Consider the following 13,879-nt stretch of genomic DNA (forward strand, 5'->3'; position numbering starts at 1 on the left):
TTGGTTGGAGCATTTAATCCATTCACATTTAGGGTAATTATCGATATGTATGTTCCTATGACCATTTTCTTAATTGTTTTGGGTTTGTTTTTGTAGGTCCTTTTCTTCTCTTGTGTTTCCCACTTAGAGAAGTTCCTTTAGCATTTGTTGTAGAGCCAGTTTGGTGGTGCTGAATTCTCTTAGCTTTTGCCTGTCTGTAAAGCTGTTGATTTCTCCATCGAATCTGAATGAGATCCTTGCCGGGTAGAGTAATCTTGGTTGTAGGTTCTTCCCTTTCATCACTTTAAGTTTATCATGCCACTCCCTTCTGGCTTGTAGAGTTTCTGCTGAAAAATCAGCTGTTAACCTCCTTGGAGTTCCCTTGTATGTTATTTGTCATTTTTCCTTTGCTGCTTTCAATAATTTTTATTTATCTTTAATTTTTGCCAATTTGATCACTATGTGTCTCAGCATGTTTCTCCTTGTGTTTATCCTATATGGGACTCTCTGCGCTTCCTGGACTTGGGTAGCTATTTCCTTTCCCATGTTAGGGAAGTTTTTGGCTATGATCTCTTCAAATATTTTCTTGGGTCCTTTCTCTCTCTCTTCTCCTTCTGAGACCCCTATTATGCGAATGTTGTTGCGTTTAATGTTGTCCCAGAAGTCTCTTAGGCTGTCTTCATTTCTTTTTATTCTTTTATCTTTATTCTGTTCCACAGCAGTAAATTCCACCATTCTGTCTTCCAGGTCACTTATCCGTTCTTCTGCCTCAGTTATTCTGCTATTGATTCCTTCTAGTGTAGTTTTCATTTCAGTTATTTTATTGTTCATCTCTGTTTGTTTGTTCTTTAATTCTTCTAGGTCTTTTTTAAACATTTCTTGCATCTTCTCAATCTTTGCCTCCATTCTTTTTTTTTTTTTTAATTTATTTATTTATTTATTTTTGGATGTGTTGGGTCTTAGTTTCTGTGCAAGGGCTTTCTCCAGTTGCGGCGAGCGGGGGCCATTCTTCATCGCGGTGCGCGGGCCTCTCACTGTTGCGGCCTCTCCCGTTGCGGAGCACAGGCTCCAGACGCGCAGGCTCAGTAGTTGTGGCTCACGGGCCTAGCCGCTCCGCGGCATGTGGGATCTTCCCGGACCGGGGCACGAACCCGTGTCCCCTGCATTGGCAGGCGGATTTCTAACCACTGCGCCACCAAGGAAGCCCAGCCTCCATTCTTATTCCAAGGTCCTGGATCATCTTCACTATCATTATTCTGAATTCTTTTTCTGGAAGGTTGCCTATCTCCACTTCATTTAGTTGTTTTTCTGGGGTTTTATCTTGTTCCTTCATGTGGTACATAGCCGTCTGCCTTTTCATCTTGTCTATCTTTCTGTGAATGTGTTTTTTATTCCACAGGCTACAGGATTGTAGTTCTTCTTGCTTCTGCTCTCTGCCCTCTGGTAGATGAGGCTATCAATACTTAATTTATATTTATTTTCAAAACTGTAAATCCATGCTAAGCATAAGCAAGTCTCCTAATTATGAATTTCCTTCCTATTTTCAGTTTTATGTGAAAGCCAAGACCTTGGACAGCACAAAAAGTAGATCAGCTCAAAATTTCTTTTCAAAATGCTTTGATGTTTTGGTCTCTGCTCTTCGCACTTCCTGATGCATTTGTATTAGAAGAAAGGTATAGTTTTGGTCGTGTTCACAGTAAGTGTATTTTCAGGGAAACCCCCTCAAACCTGTGCTTTAAGAAAGCACTGCTTGGGTTTATTTCAGTTTCAAGAGTGCTTAGTATTTTTGTCTACTTCCAGAGATGCAAGTTCTACTTTAGTTCAACTTTAGTTTCCTTCACTAAGTCTCTGTGGGGCTTTTAGAAATTCTAGGCTTCAGATTTGTGACCTCTCAAATTAGGGGCATGGTCTGAGAATTTGCTCATGTTATCTAAAGCTCACGATTTAAAATTCTTTCCAGCTGTAAACATCTCAGGCACTGTAGCGTAGTGTTTTAGTACAGATTGTGGGTCAGTTAGTCTGGGGTAGGTGTGGTGCTGAGAGTCTGCATTTCTATCAGGCTCCCAGGTGATGCTGAGTAGAAGGAGTTCAGTGTGCACATTTAAAATTTTAACTGCTAGAAGTTGAATGTCTGTTGTTCCACTTATTAGCTCTGTGACCTTGAGTAGGGCATTCCGCTGCTCCGTGCCTCCATTTTGGCATCTGTCAAAATGGGAGTGATTAAAATGGCATTTAGCTCTAAGGGTTCATTTAAAGAATAACTGGTATAATTCATGTAAAGTATTTAACATCTAATAACAAAATGATAACTACTAATAAATATTGATATATATTTTATCTGGGGAAGTAGTTTCTCAAGAACTGGAAGGGGAGAGGAAGGCCTCCTAATGTTTATTTTTGCTTGAGAAGCATTTCAGTAGAAGTCAGTGACCAACTGTCCCAGTTTTCCCAGGACTGTCTTGGTTTTAGCACTGAAAGGCTCATATCCTGGGAAACCTTTCACTTCTGAGCAAACTAGAACAATTGGTCACCCTTATGTTTTATATAGTTATTTTTAAATTTTCACAGTAACCTTGTGACATAGGTAGCATTACCTGAATTTCACAGATGGACCATAGCTAGTAAGTGGTGAAGCCTCTCTTCAGACTTGCCTTTGAGTGACTTCAGAGTCCTTGTGTGTTCCTTTACATCTGTTGTACATTCAAATGTTGTTCCTGTATTATTAGTCTTCCAAAATGTATATCAGAAGCATATTTGGTTTAGAATAAGATAAGGGAATAAAAAATCTTTAACTTCTACAACATTATTTTAATTAAAAAATCAATAAGTAGTAAATAGGAATATACTAGACACACCAGAATCATGAGGCTACCGTGGTCCACAGTCTGAGGGAAGTTGACTCATCTCAAAGCCTTGCTTTTTGTAGACCAAATGAAGTGGACAGTTGGGTTAAGATGAAGCTTAGAGGCAGAATATTTAAATAATTCTGGGAGAAGGTGGGTGTTCGGGGAAGTGGCTAGGGAAGAATCTGATTTTATTACTTTTTTCTTCCTGACCCTTTTTTCCTAGTCTTCTGCAAAAATGACTAGACATGTGTTCGTTACCTTTCTTCATTTCTCTGTCTTTGAAAAAGATTAATTGGAGCAGATTCAATTGAGCTTTGTCCAGTGGCAACATCAAGGGATGCCAGAACATAAGAAGGTCCTCAGATTATCCCATCACCCTGTCTGAGCTTTTTATGTGACAGCCAAAGAACCATATCAGCTGGAATCCTCCCCTTAGTCTTCACTGAAACAAATGCTGTTAACTCCAGAGATACTTCTGCAGATACTTCTCATAGAATTTGCTCAGTTTTACTATTAAGAAAGCTACTGCTCATTGCTGAAGGATTTTTTAGTCCAAACCAAACCAGAGTTTCCTCAGTTGGATATAGCCATAGTGAACCTGGGCCTTGGCAGAAGTCTTATTTTTATGTTCTAAAAATGGTTTTGGATATGACTTTAACTTAAAAACTTGAAACATTTAAAAATTCAATAAATTGGTAAATAAAAATATAAGATATAAATATAAATAGTAAAAAATAAATTAATGCCAGTTAAAATCTGTAGAATCAACAGAATTTCAAAGGAGGGACCCTTTCTTATTTATTTATGTATATTTTAAACTGTTTTAATGTGTAATGGATTTGAAGTGTGTAAATCTTTGTTCAAATACTTATTTACAAACATTTTTATGGAAAGATAGAAATTGAAATGGAAATATTATCCCCATTTCATCTATTTGATTTGTCTACAATTTTAATTGAAGATAAAACCTATGAGTAAATTACTTTTGCAAATAAACTGCACACTTCAATAAAGATCACCATAATTATTGAGAAAAACAATCATTGAAAAATAGTTATTTTTATTTTAGAACATTTAGAATTATTCTATATCAGTGTTTCTCGGAGTGTGATTCCTGTACCAGCAGCATCAGCATTATCTGAAAACTTGTTAAAAGTGAAAATTATTGGGGCTTCCCTGGTGGTGCAGCGGTTGAGAATCTGCCTGCCAATGCAGGGGACACGGGTTTGAGCCCTGGTCGGGGAAGATCCCACATGCCGCGGAGCAACTAGGCCCGTGCACCACAACTACTGAGCCTGCGCGTCTGGAGCCTGTGCCCCACAACAATAGAGGTCGCGACAGTGAGAGGCCCGCGCACCGTGATGAAGAGTGGCCCCCGCTTGCCACAACTAGAGAAAGCCCTCGCACAGAAACGAAGACCCAACACAGCCAAAAATAAATAAATAAATAAATAAATTTATTAAAAAAAAAAAAAAAGTGAAAATTATTGTGCTCCACCCCAGATCTAATGTTTCAGAAACTCTGGGGAAGGGGCCCAGCAATCTGTACTTTTGTAAGCTTCCCAGGTGATTCCAATACATGTTCAAGTCTAAACCATTTAGAAGAGTGTCTGATGGGTTGTTAAGAAGATATATTGATACCTTTGGCAGGGTTGGAGAATTAGAACCTAAATTCATGACTCACAAATTAGATAACCTCTTTCACTCTCCCCTTCTAGGAAAGTGATGACCATTGGACAGTGTGGTGTAAGGAAAAGAATTTGAATTTTTAAGTGTGAAGGTCTAGTTTCAAGTTGCAACTTTATATATGCAAGTCACTTAAGAGCCATGGTTTCTAATACATAAAGTGGAGATAATACTAGTCTCCCCCCCAACTCAGTCTCAGAGTTGTTGTGATCAAATGCAGACATGCAAGTGAGGGTAATTTTTAAATTATCCAGTACTATGCAAATGTTACTTTTCATATGATCATTCCTGCCATTATGATTACAATTCCCCAAATTTTTCCTTCTCACCTCCCCTCTCTTTGTCCCATTAAATTTGATTACCTCTTAAAATTTGTTTTGCAAAGCAGAGATTAAAAAAAAGAAATTGGAGACTTTTTAAATGAGAAGAGAAACCAGCGTTCTTACAATTTCTTTTATATATGAAATGATACATATGGATTTTTTTCTTTGTTTCATGAATAGTCTTTTAAGTCTCTAATCTACGATGTAAAATGAATCAATAGCACATTTCAGTGATACCATGGCAATAATAATGCATTTGGAACATTAAGTGTCAAATTTCCCTCACATATTTCAAAAATTGTTTTACATTTTGCTGGTTTAACCTCTCTTGACACCAGTGAACTTAAGGCTTGTAATTGAAGGGTAAGTGAGCAAAAAAGCAGTTCAAGTGATAATACATCCATTTCAATTCCTATTTTCTGGACGGAGACCTTTTATGCTAAGTTCATGTGAGAGTAAATTTTTATGACAAAATTATAACCCTCAGATAGATGCTACTCAGGCAGGCTGAGATCTGTCCTGGTATAATGGATTTTGTGACAATGAAATGCAAGAGAGTGTCCCAAAAGCTTTGCCTAAGGAATTTCTGACAGTAGCCTATATGCTGCCGAAATTTTCAAGATGCTATTATGACTCATTTCTATTCATTATAGAAAGATGGCTCGGTATTTTAATAGTGAAATACCATTGTGTTGAAAGGAGAAAGAAGTATAAAGGATAGTCTGAAAAATTGCCATGTATTCATTAGTTGTACTATTTAGTAAATTTTGTTGTTTTTGCTGTGATTTTACATAATAAAACCTTCTAATTTAGAAGGTCGAATATATTTGTTACTCCTGATTTGACTTTCACTAATAATTTTCTCTTTGTCACTAGTTGAATGAAAAGGAGGTGTCCTCTGCCACCAGAGGTAATCTGAACTTCCTATAATTCTCTATAAGTTCTCTCTTCCCTGAGTGGTAGAATACTACTTCTTCTCCCCTTTCAATGGGTTATTATTTTTTTTTTGAGGGTAAGTTTGTAAAGTTGTCTCATGAGATTGTAACATGTGCAGTTAAAAATATTACAGCATCTGTAAGGGCCAAATATTTTTTCTTTTTCTCCCCCTAGTTTTATTGAGATATAATTGACATAACACTGTGTAAGTTTAAGGTGTACAACCTGGTGATTTGATATGTGTATATATTGTGAAATGACTACCACAATAGGTTAGTTAACACCTTCATCACCTCACATAATTACGTGTTTTTTTTGTGATGAGAACATTTAAGATTTACTTTCTTAGCAACTTTCAAGTATGTGATATAATATCGTTAACTGTAGTCACCATGCTGTACATTAGATCCCTAGAAATTATTCATATTAGAGCTGGAAGTTTGTACTCTTTGACCAGTATTTCCCCGTTCCCCCAACTCCCAGTGGCTGGCAACCTCTCACTATTCTACTCTCTTTCTATGAGTCTGGCTTTTTATATTCCCCATATAAGTGATATACAGTATTTGTCTTTCTCTATCTGACTTCATTTCACTTAGCATAATGCCCTCAAGGACCATCCATGTTGTTACAAATGGCAGGATTTCCTTCTTTCTCATGGATGAATAATATTCTTCTTTATCCATTCATCTATTGCTGGATGCTTAGGTTGTTTCCATTTCTTGGCTACTGTGAATAATGCTGCAATGAACATGGGAGTGCAGATATCTCTTTGAGATCCTGATTTCTTTTTCTTTGGATATGTACAGAGAAGGGGGATCATATGGTAGTTCTATTTTTAATACAGTGAGGAGCCTCCATACTTCTTTCCATAGTCACTGTACTGATTACATTCCTACCAACAATGCCCAAGGGTTCCCTTTTATTCACATTCTCACCAACGCTTGTTATCTCTTGTCTTTTTAGTAATGGCCATTCTAACAGGTGTGACGTGATATCTCATTGTGGTTTTGATTTGCATTTCCCTTGATGATTAATGATGCTAAGCATTTTTTCATGTACCTGTTGGCCATTTGTATGTCTTCTTTGGAAATGTCTATTCAGGTTCTCTACCCATTTTTTAATTCGATTTTTTGAGATTTTTTTTGTTTTTGTTTTTTTTGCTATTGAGTTGTGTAATTCCTTATATATTTTGGATATTAACCCATTATCAGATAGATGGTTTGCAAATATTTTCTCCATTTCCACAGGTTGCCTTTTCATTTTGTTGATTGTTTCTTTTACTGTGCAGAAGCTTTTTAGTTTGATGTAGTCCCACTTATTTATTTTTGCTTTTATTGTTTGTGTTTTTGGTGTCATATCCCAAAAATCATTGCCAAGACCAATGTCAAGAAGCCTTTTCTCTAAGTTTTCTTCTAGGAGTTTTATGGTTTTAGGTCTTATGTTTCAATCTTTAATCCATTTTGAGTTAAATGGTTTCCATCTGCACGGAATATCTTTTTCCGTTCCTTCACTTTGAACCTGTGGGTGATCTTAAAGCTGAAATGAGTCTCTTATAGGCAGCATGTAGTTGGGTCTTGGTTTATTATCCATTCTGTCTTTTGATTGTAGAATTTAATTCATTTACATTTAGAGTAATTATTAATAGATAAGTGCTTACAATGCCAAATTATTGTTTTCTGGCTGTGTTGTACTTCCCTTGTTCCTTTTTTCTCTATGTCTTCCTTTGTGAATTGATGATTTTCCATAGTGGTATGGTTTAATTCCCTTTTCTTTATCCTTTGTGTATCTACTGTAGGTTTTTGCTTTGTGGTTACCATGAGGCTTAAATAAACTACCTTACAGTCTGTATAACATTGATGACAACTTAACTTCAGTTGCATACAAAAACTCTACCCTTTTATTCCCCACATTTTATGTTTTTGATGTCCAAATTTACCTCTTTTATATTGTGTATTTATTAATAAATTATTGTAGCTATAGTTATTTTTAATACTTTTGTCCGTTGATCTTTTTTTACTAGAGTTAAGTAGGTTAATATGCCACCATATTAGAGAGAGTATTATGAATTTGACTATATACTTACCTTTGTCAGTGTGTTGTATATTTTCATATGTTTTCATGTCACTAATAGTTTCCTTCTATTTCAACTTGAAAAATTCCTTTCACCATTTCTTGTAAGTCAAGTCTAGTGGTGATGAACTCCCTCAGCTTTTGTTTGTCTGGGGAAGTCTTTATCTCTCCTTCATTTCTGAAGGAAAACTTCTCTGGACAAAGTATGTGTGGTTGGCAGTTTTTTTCTTTCAGCACATTGAATATATCATTCTGATCTCTCCTGGACTGTAAGTTTTCTGGGAAGAAATTCACTAATAGACTTATGGGGATTCCCTTGTAAATTACAAGCTTCTTTCCTGTTGCTGCTTTTAAGATTCTGTGTTTGTCTTTGATATTTGACAGTTTTATTATCAATATAATGTGTCTTGGAGAAGATCTTTTTCAGTTGAATTTGTTTGGGGACCTGTGAGCTTCATGAACTTGAGTGAGCAAATCTCTCCCCAGATTTCAAAGTTTTCAGCCATTATTTCTTTAAATAAGCTTTCTGCCTCTTTCTCCCTCTCTTCTCCTTCTGTGACTCTGTAATTTGCAGATTTCTTCTCTTGATGGTATTTCATAATTCATGTAGGCATTCATTTTTTCTTCTTAATTCTTCTCTGGCTGGATAATTTCAAAGTTCTCGTCTTCTACTCCACAGATTCTTTCTTCTGCTTGATCCATTCTGATGTTGATGCTTTCTATTGCATTTTTTTTTTCATTTCATTCATTGTATTCTTCAGCTCCAGAATTTATGTTGGGTTCTTTTTTTTTTTTTTTTTACAACTTCTGTCTCTAATAAACTTCTCATTTTTTGTGTATATTGTTTTCCTAATTTCATTGTATTATTTTTCTGTGTTTTCTTGTAGCTTATTGAGCTTCCTTTAAACAGCTGTTTTGAATTCTTTATCAGGTAAATTGCAGATCTCTATGTCTTTGGGGTGAGTTACTGGAATATTATTGTTTTCCTTTGGTGGTGTCATGTTTTCTTGATTTTCCATGTTCCTTGTAGTTTTGTGTTGCTCTCTTCACATTTGAAGTAGCAGTCATTTCCTCCAGTCCTTACTGACTGACAGTAGGAGAGAAATAACCTTCCTTCAGCCGTGCTAGAAATCCTGAGACTTTCTCAGACTTTCTGTAGATATGCTGGCCCCACACTTTTTACTTCATCTTGTGGCAGAATTCTTAAGCCTGTATGCTTTCTCTTGATCCTGCAATATACCAGGCTGGGTGCTGACAGCCTCCTTTTTACTTTCCCAGGGGAAGTGCTAAAAGTTCAAGTTTGTGGTTTCTCTTTGGCCCACAGATTCAGGCCTGCTTTGAGTATGTGCTCACTATCTGTCTGCCAAAGGTTGCTCTCACAACTATTGGAAGCACACACAGGGAGCTGGCCATGGGGTGTGGGTATGTGTGTGTGTGTGTTTGTGAAGAGCTTGGAGTGACTGTGCTGGTTGGGGGGATCTGCAGGCAGGGCATCCCAGTGACTCTTAGGCAGGTCTCTATGATGGAATCTGTGATATGGTTAGTATCATTCATGTCCCTTTGATACGTTCCAAGCCCTGCTCCTGTTCTCCCAGCTGCTCACTGCTCGCAGTCAGGCAGCTCATGACTCAGTACTCTGGATGAGATGAGAGACAAATGGGCCTCTTTGGTAGTGTCCCACATAGCTGGGGAAGCCAGGTGCTCACTCATGTGCTCTCCTTTTCCTCCGTGGGAGAAGTTGCAGGCCAAGAAGGGCTCTCTTAGGCTGAGTTGTGCCCCCTTGGGGGAGAGGTGATGAGGGTAAAGTCAAACTATTCCTCTTACCCTCTCCAATGTGTCCAGTCTTGGATTTTTTTTCTCCAGTGGTGCAATGGCTAGAACTTCTCCACTGAACTCCTGGACTTTCACAAAGTAAGAGGCTGATTTTTTAAAAATAAATTTATTTATTTATTTATTTTTGGCTGCATTGGGTCTTCATTGCCGCTCGCAGGCTTTCTGTAGTCACAGCGAGCAGGGGCTACTCTTCGTTGTGGTGTGCGGACTTCTCATTGTGGTGGCTTCTCTTGTTGCGGAGCACGAGCTCTAGGTGCACAGGCTTCAGTAGTAGTGGCACATGGGCTCAGTAGTTGTGGCTTGTGGGCTCTAGAGCATAGGCTCAGTAGTTGTGATGCATGGGCTTAGTTGCTCTGTGGCATGTAGGATCTTCCCAGACCAGGGCTCGAACCTGTGTCCCCTGCCTTGGCAGGTGGATTCTTAACCACTGCGCCACCAGGGAAGTCCAAGGCTGATTGTTTAAGTCAGTATTCTCCAGGGGCTCCCAGACTGTGGCCAAGAGGGGCTAGAGCCAGTTCATGGGCCACTTCAGGGTCCACAGCCAGGGTTGAGGTCTGTATGTCTATTACCCTTGGCATATGGGGCTGGATTCTGTTGCTCCCACAGAGGCACCTTTGTCCATGGATGGATGCCAAATTGTTGTTGTTGAGGGGGGGATATTAGTGAGGCACATCTTATTTGGCCATCTTGGTGATGTCACTCTCCATATACTACATTTGGGCAAGCACCAGCTCAGGGTCAGAACGACTGGGGAAACTGTAGGTGGCACTATAGAGCAGGGAAACATTCAGGCCACATACTATAACAAATACGTTGTCATGCTTTAATTATTTTATAAAATTTTAGGATGTCTAATTTACTTGTTTTTGATAATTGGAAATGTTTTATATTTTCCAGCTATCTAGTAGACATTTTATGTATTTCTTCTGAATATTGTTAAAAAAACAAAGAAAAAAATCAATATTAATAAACAACAACAAAAAAGAAGCAAACTTCTCTACAAACTCTGAGTTCCCTGGGTTGGAGTTCATTTTTATGTGTGCAGATATTTTTCACATTATGTTGGATTTTGTTTTCAGTTGTGCTTGTAAACTTTTGAGCATCAGTAACCCTTAGATTGTAACAATCTGATGAAAACTTTGCATGCAGGGAAATGTCATATGCACACATCCCTTTGTACCTCATTATAACAGAGCCCTGGGGGGAAAACCACACCTGAGGGCAGCAATGGTGCCATGTTTCTGTACCACCTGACACCTACCTCAATTAGGAACCACCTGAGCCAGCTCTCTTTAGGGTAAGTGTTCTTTGTCTCAAATATAAACAAAATGGAAATAAGTAGCTTACCTTGTTGAGCATCTATTATCTCAAATCCTAACAAAAATCTAGGAGATAAGGAGGGCAGGCAAAGGGTGATTGTGTCTTGCTGAATATCATTCAGTGGATTCAGGAGTCTAACCCAACCTCCTGATTTCTAGTCCTGTGATTTTGTATAACACGCTCTGGGGATTTTCATCCAGATCACATCTGGAACTGTTAAGATAGCTCCTACTTTCATATTTTTAGCTTCAGTTCTCAAGCACATTTTATGGTCCAAACTGATTGCTCAGCCTCAGTCATCACAGTTGTATTCCAGCCAAAAGAAAGAGAAAAGAACAGAAAGGAAGGACCAAAATGTATATGCCAGAGGTCTATGAAGTTAGCTTTCTAGACTTTGCCACATGGTGTTTCCTCTTGCAACTCACTGGCCAGAACAGTCCAAGAGCCACCTCTGTTTGAAAGGGAAGTTTGGAAATTGAGCCTTTATTTGAGTGGCCATGTGCCCAGTTCAAAATTGGGAGGCCTATTACTAGGGAAGAGGGGAGAATAGATTTTAGGGGACAACTAGCAGTTTATAAGCTTGGGCACAGTTTCTAGGTGCCATTGCTTCATATAAATGAGTGTTCAACTCAGGTTGCTTTCTGCTACTGCTTCTTATAATTTGTGTCCTGGGAAATCAACATCAATTTAATACTACCATATTTCATTGTAGGTTTTTGGAACCAATGCACGTTCTCTTTTAGAAAAACTCCCATTTACATTTTCTATGTTAAAGGTAAAAGGTTAGAAGTTCTCTGTCTTTGATCTTTTCCCATGTCCACAAAAGCCCAACATTCATCTATTTGAAATGACCAAAATAATTTAAACACTTTGTGAGAACAAGTTGGTAGAACCTGAGAATAGAGAGAATTTGAGTATTTTCAGTGATTTCTTGCACGTTTCTCTGGGAATTACTTGTTTGTTTTTTCATCTAAAGAAAATCAGGCATAAATGTTTGTTTTAAATGAGAAACAGAAACTCTTGTCAATAAGCCTAATGTTTACTTAGCCAGTGAGCACTTATCTAGTTATAGAACATATCCGATGTGTAGGGTGTGGGGAGGGTACTTCTGATAATGACATTTTAAAATCAGTTTGGAATCATAATGCCCATTGGAAACTAAAATTTATTTGCATTGCTAAAAGTAATCAGTAAGATGTTTCATTTTCTCATGTAATGGAGGTCTATGTCTCAGCTACTAGATCATGGCCGTAAAAATTTTCAAAATATGAAACAATGTTTCTTGAGTGAATTTGGTGGTATGAAAACTAGAAGAGGAATGATGACTTAGAAGATTTTTTTTGTGAGACATTGTCAAGAATATTTTAAGAGACAGCACTACTTGTAACTTGGGCACCAAGTCATTTTACTGATAAATGAGAAATGACAAGGGAAGAATCAAGCACTGACTACTTAAACTTTTCCATAAATAAAATGAAGTTTTATAGTTTTAAAATTTTAATATATTGATAGATATTTTTCTTCACATGTTTATTTTCACAATTCATATGAAGTCAAGTGAAATACCCTGAGATGTCATGCAAAAGGTATTCAGTTAAGATAAGGAATGATCTTGTTAGGATTTTTGATTTTTAGTCACTTGAATGCTTTCTCTCTGACTGAGAAAAGAAATATTAAGCTACATAAAGGCTCAATTAAAATGGTGAGTAGAACTTTTGTGTCTTTTATAAACTAGGTGAACACTGGATGATATTCAATAATTGGGATTATCTCTTTTACCTCCGCCACCTAAAGACCTAATAGAATTAGAAATATTTATGTAAAATTTAAGATTACAATTTCTTTCAGTCCTTTATCAGTTGAGTAAGTAAGTGTGAATGAGTGTATAATTCCCATATGGCATGTTTAATGGAACAAATTTGTGTTCCTGGGTTCTGAGCCAGTTTTGAATGCTAAATATTTAGGTATAGATATTATATTTTTTATAAGGGACAGTTTAACCTCATAATCAGAGTTTTATGTTTTACTTTCTTGCCTCTGTCACCTTTCCCTCCTCCACCTGTAAAGCAATTTTGTTAGTTTATATTGGTTTCTTCTAGACAATTCTGCATGGGAAACTTTTACCTACCTTCTAACTATCAGAAATACCATCACCTTGTAGATTTGATGGCACTTTTTCTTTTATGGGCCCTTAAAGGAGTCGTGAGGAATGTCCCAGATTATTTGTTAACCTGGTTTCTCAGGGTCTTTTAAGATCCTCAAAAATTTTATCCAGATTGTTCTGAGAAGTAAGTTTATAGGAAGTCAAGGAACTCTCTACTTGTCCCTCAAATTCTGGTCAGGCATCTATGTTCTGGATTTCTACAATGTAGATGCCCCTGTTGTCACATGATGAAATATTGAAGAATAAAGTTAGGGAAAAGCTATTTTGTAACACTATCTTAAGCAATATTATTATAGACAGTATAAAGGTAATAAGTTACTCCGATTGCCCTTGGTCGACATGACTTTCTCTTTGCAACTTTATTTCCAGGCTTTTTTTCTATCCATTATTAGGCAGGGCTCACAGCTGACCAGATGTTCTGGCTGTGTCTGTAACTGCCAAGAGGTGTTTTGGCAGGTAATTTCCTCTGATTATGGCAGTTTAAACTATTTTGAATTTTATGTACATTATGTTGGTGAGAACTGGATTGGTTGTTTAAACCACTGAGATTCATCTCTAAATAAACCACTTTATTTCCTGCTAGAACATCCTTTTGCTAGTGTGAGGATATAAACATTGTCTACTTGTATTAAAAAAAAATATGTAGGCAAAATATGTTTTGAAAAATTGAAGATGTTCTTTCTTATTAACAGAATGCATAAGAAGCATTAATGCATGATTATT

This window comes from Eubalaena glacialis, chromosome 6, assembly GCF_028564815.1.
Source record: "Eubalaena glacialis isolate mEubGla1 chromosome 6, mEubGla1.1.hap2.+ XY, whole genome shotgun sequence".
NCBI lineage: Eukaryota > Metazoa > Chordata > Mammalia > Artiodactyla > Balaenidae > Eubalaena > Eubalaena glacialis.